This window comes from Atractosteus spatula, chromosome 15, assembly GCF_055471065.1.
Source record: "Atractosteus spatula isolate fAtrSpa1 chromosome 15, fAtrSpa1.hap1, whole genome shotgun sequence".
Lineage (NCBI taxonomy): Eukaryota > Metazoa > Chordata > Actinopteri > Semionotiformes > Lepisosteidae > Atractosteus > Atractosteus spatula.
Window position 1 is genome coordinate 12057471 of NC_142720.1, and position 6000 is coordinate 12063470.

Sequence of the window (6000 nt, forward strand, 5' to 3'; positions counted from 1 at the left end):
TGATACTTTTGAGTGTGGAGTGTCAATTTGCGTCATTGGGACCTTCTGATGTAGAAGCCTGTTTCATGTAGTAAACGTCTGAAAAAACTAAAACATCTCATTTGAGGTCGAGCGCGTCAGCCCGAGAGTTTATACGTGATGATGTCTAGTGTAATTCCTTTGTTGGCATCATCGTAACAGGTTCAAGTGCTGGAGTTGCAGCCGTTCATTGCTCATGTTTTGGATGGTCAGCTTGATTTCGCAACAGAACGCTGCAGGGAATATTTGGAAAACACTTTTATCTGTATATATAACGCGTTTATGAGCTACACCAGACACTTCAATGAAAGTAAAAGGAAAACGCATAGAAAAAGCTCGGACCAAGCCGCATTTCCCAAATACACTGCAGCTCCACACCCCTGCTGCTAGGGAGAAATGAGCTAGCCCAAGTCGCTGTAGATTTCAGGAGTTTGCAGTCGATGTCCAATCAAAATGTACTCTAGCGAAGCTAACCTTCCATTGGCTGCAAAGATGATCAATTATCAAGTGATCGATCAACTTGAGTTCTGATCTGTGGGGAGGAGTACAGTTTGTAAAAAAAAAAACACACCCCAGCAAAGACAAAAGTAAGTGTCTCTTCATAGCTAGAATTATATTTTAATAGCTATATATAATGTATCCGTGGATGCATGACTAGATGAATGATGTACCAATATAGGTATACATTAAAGTATGAGTATTTCCAGTCCTAGTTTTATTCGCAAAGCTACTCAGTAATTTCATGTGTGAGAGAAAGTCTAAACCGTACAGGTTCTGTGTGGAATAGCCATTAAGCATTGCGCTTTCTTGTAAAAGTATAGCTGCAATTTAGTTTAGCGTTCGGTCAGAGCGGATTATGGTATTTGTCAGTAAGTCACTGTCTAAGACCGCACACTGCCTGTTTTTTATACGCACGACTGCTTTCTGGAAGGTACACACATCTATTGTATAAAAAACGAGATAGGAGTACAATGAATTCTAAAATGTAAACAAACTGTACAGCAGGTCCCAGATATAGGAAAATATGTTTTGAGTACTTGAGTGTCCAAATTCCACACGATGCCGGTTGTGCAACTCATAGCGAAGACTTCCACTTGGTTACGGGGTTTTCAAAACATTACAGAAGAACATTGCAGATTCGTGCAATAAAGCAACGTCTTTTGACCACATTATTAAGGTGTAATTACAGCACTTAAAATAATTTGACTCCTTACAATCTTTACATTACCTACCGTGTTATTTGTTTATATTCAAATGAACCTGTGACAAGGTGTATGAAGTTTGTCTAAAGAGCGTCTGTCATCGATCTGAACAGTTTGGTGCTGGTAAGAGTGTCATATCACATAATGCAGGCTTCACACATTCTGCGATCTCCGCGGTGGAGCTACACTGGGGTCTTTCGTCTAAATTTACAGGCATGAAATTACTATTAAACCCCCAAACCGGCAGGAAAACCTGCAGATAAGAGACGTTAAGTAGCTCCGTTTCGGATACAAAAACACCAGTTATTAGATACAAGTTAATTTAAGACCAAAATAGCTAGAAATCATGCTTTGTGTTTTTTGGAGGCTTAATGATCTTCATAAAGCCTTGGTACAGTATAGCACAAGCTGACGTCTTGAACTGAAAATCCTGCAGGGTAAGTTACCTCTTTTTTCTTGAAAGTTTGTTTCAATTTACCGGTGTATATTTATATTATATACTTTTAATGGCTAGAATATTTGTGTTGATTGTTTTATTGCCTTTTCTTGTAATGCATACGGAGGCTGCGTTAATTAAACTTGATTTGACACTCAGAAGTAAAATATCTTATCTGGCTAGTCTCTCTTGGAGATTTTTATTGATTTATTCCAAATGCGTTGCCTTTATAACATTTCATCTTGATTACATGTAATAACTCGTATGAACTCAGATAGTGTGCGGCTTTTACGCTATGCAAACAAAGGCCAGACGAAGCTGACAGAAAAGGCAAAATACACGAAACCCATTTGCAGTTGTAATAGAATGGTACTATAAAGTAATTAAGTAGTTTCAATTAAAGTTCTATAAAAGGACAACACTAACAATCTCAGATACAGATGATTGCCGACTGTAAACCACATTTTAAAGCCTTGTCATTTGCCCTGTTCTGCATTGTCTATCTGCAACGTAATATTGTATATCTTTTTAATAAATTTATAACTATGAAATAATAAAATATTATTGTCCTGTGACTGTTCGACCCAGCAGCAAGTCTCCGGATGAAATTAAGTGGCATACATTTCATTTATATCAGTTGTCTTAAGGTAAGGTAATTTTTGTTAACTCATTTTCAAACTTTAAACAATAAAAGAGCAGAAGCGAGCGATACCATAACACAAATCTAAAGCGTATTAGATAATGCGCAATACTTATAAAATAGTATATTCCCTATCTAGTAAAGGAAATTGAATAATTAAAATGATGTGCTAAATACATCAAAATTGGAAATAGTTCTGCCTAATTTAGCTGATATAATCTTTATACTTTTTTAACCTATCAGAGAATTGATCACGAATCACTACATGCATATCTTCTATACAAATACCTTGCTTTAAGAAATAAAAACACACTCGCCCCGATTGCATACATTATAGTTTTGTTAAACTATCTGAAAGACAGCTAAAATAGCCCAAATAAAATCAAACGTTTATTAACAAAGGGACGTGTATTTAAATGAATAAATTGATAAAAACGTTTTAACATTCATTCTTCGGTGCAGCGTTCGTAGTAGCACTAATATGCAACGTATTAATTGATCCTGATTATGCACTGTTCTTTATATGCAACAAGTTTGTGTGTGATTTTTTAAGTTGCTTTTGTAGCTCTGTTCCATCATACTGAATAAACTGGGGCTGCGTACTTAAGAAGTCAACTGAAGGTCAGTTTTAACAGTCTTACTGTAGCAACAATCTTGGACAGAACCTGTTGAAATTCATAAGAGAAACTGTACTGGAACACATCATTACGTCATCAAAGTGAAGATTTTGACCACATGCACGATTTGTATGTGTGGGACTGAAAGAAAATAATTCACGCAGTTCGTATTTTTCCTTCTACATGTAACATGTGTACTGTACACGATCTAAATCCATTTTAAATGTGTCCGTTAGATCTATGACATTAGTTAACCCTGAGTCAGACTTATTTTGAGAATGTAAGAATGGAAATAAAAAAAAAGTTTTCTATTAAAGTTTGAGGCTTTGTGATTCAAATGGAGGATTTGGCGATTCATAGAATGAAAATATATTGCTGCTCTAAAATGCATTGAAATGAATACAGAAGATCTATTCACCAAGCGTTTCTTGTAACAGTTTAATAACACTTTTCTTTAGGAAAGGATAAGGGAACTCGTGACACTTTATAAACCAAGAACTAATCAAAGATAGAAAATGTTAATAATACTTAAATCGTTTTAAATAAATACATTGCACAAAAGTTTTATTTATTCCTTATTTTAGGCTATTTTGTTTCTCGATCAACTAATCCAAACTGCTAACATATAAGAAAGGAATTCTATTAGGTGTTAAGTGAGCATTTCCTGTGAAACAAAACAGTCCGCTTTTGATTTAATCTTCGCAAAAATAAAGACATGCATCTTTTAATAATACTATAGTGAGCCGCTGAATCGTACTGTTAGTTTCTTCAAACATTTCACTTCAAATACTTTTTCAAAATGTCATATAAGATAGATGAAAGAAGCCATCTAAGTTCCGATAGTTTGCAATTTCGAGAATCGTTTTATGTTATTATTCATGTGGAATGCGAGATATCAATATACTTATTCTTTCTGATGTATATTTTGTCTTGATCTGTCCTTGCTTCCCAGGAGTCATTTTTCTGCTTAACCTTTAGCGCCGTCTACTGGTCACTGGGGAAACAACAATTAAATTAATTTTTGTATGGAGACTCGCAAACATCAATAACAACTCTCAATACCAACTGTCTTTCAATTCTGCAAAAATATCAAGCGAAATAAATGCTAACATTATAAATACGTTTAATGAATCAGTCAGTAAACTGTTCTATTCGCTTTCAACTTACATTTGTGTAATTTGTTTAGTAATGCTAAATACGTAATTGAAACAAATATATGCGCTTTTATTTTCTGGAGAGCGTAATAAAATCCTAAAAAAGTTGAGTAGATTTCCGTAACTACATTTCATAGCTTTGGTAGCAAAAATAACAGTTTAAATTACTTTCATTACATTTTTTTTGCATTGCACAAAATAAAGCAAAAGGTAAGGTGTTTATTTTAATTTAACATTGCATACTGTATATCATAAATGTTTTTTTTTATTAAATGAAACTGCTTAATTATCAACATTTTCTAATTAGGGTTTGCAAAGACAGCGTTTTCCTGAATGTTGCTATCTAACGGAAAACGTTTCTAATAATTATTTACTTTTGTTAAAAGAGAAAACTAACTTTAGGACTTCCAAATTCATCACATTCTTCACACTAAAAAGAACCTGTATTCTCGCTAAATGACGTAATGATAGGGCTGATTGTCCAGTACACAGAATTGTTTCACAGATCAATACACTTTGTTGTAGTTTGTTGCATAGTCAATGTTTTAAGTAAATATTTTGAACTTTTCATTGTAAATTGTGTGCTAAAGCTAACGTGCATTATGTAACTTTACACCTGTTGTTTTTACAGCAGTTAGTTTAAACTTCTGTTTAAACGTTTACACTTAAGTCAACTAAATATGTGTGTGGAGCATTCTAGAGAAGACAACGAAAGTCGATCACAAGGAAAGTAATACAGCTTCATTTCTATTCGCGAAGTGCTTGATCCATTTGTAGAAAACAGGATCGCGAAACATTAACTTTTTATAGTTTTCTAAAGTACAGCATAGACTTGAGATAAAATCCAAAACGTATGTAAAAGTAGAATTATACTTTAATTTAGAAATGTTCTTATTGTTGAAAACCTTATCTAACAAAAATGCTAAACACCTTAAGTATTTTAGCCTTCTGTGCTGTATGTTACACAGTTTAGATGACTTTATATAGAACAAGGACTATGTACAGAAAAATAGATTTCTAATCATTATTGTTGTTTACGTTGAACGTGTCTGTTTCATATATCATGATAAAGTTACAGGTAAATTATGTAAACATAAAAATACATATCCTTTCTTGACTCTATTAAATTATAAGAGAAATGATCAAAATGTATAAGTAACCGGAAGACAAATTGCGATACAAAGGCATCTGTTTTAGGACAGCTTTCATGTCTTTTTGTGTGAACCCCAATCTAGCATGATACATAACTTGTCTTAGAATTTTTTATATAACAAAGCAGCTTTTACATTTGAATCGCAGTGTATCTTATCTTTAACAGTAAAGATTCACAAGACTTAAGATTCCCATCTTAAATGTTAACTCCATTGTTATTGTTTTAGAACAGGTATTCTCGATACAAGCTATGTGTACAGTATATTTACAGTTAGTGGTTTGAGATAGCCATGCTATCTTCTATCACATTTCTGTTGGTTGTTGTTTCCTTTTAACAACTTTCTGTACTTAAAAGTTCCCAGCAGGATACCCTGTGGTAGAAGAGTGTGAGGACAGAGTAATAAAATCTTACATCCAAGGTTTTCAAATGTTTTTTTTTTAAATTAAACATAATGCTGGAAGCCATTTTGAAATGGCCAGGACCTCATAATATGCAAGAAAATGGAAACGTTCTATATCTTGTCTTGTTAATGTTGTGAAACACCATGTTCTTTCAGTAACAAAAGTGTTCTATTTTTCTTTGTCCAACTGTTACATGCTTGAAAAAAACTGAATGCAAATTTGTTCAAAGTTTTAAATGCTATTTATATATTTCATATCACTGACTGTAAATTATTTGATGCATTTTGCAAGTAAAGAAAACTGTTAACATCTCTAATGCCTAAAAAGAAGCATCTATCCAAACAATAAAAAGAAACAAAGTAACAAAACGTGGTGACAA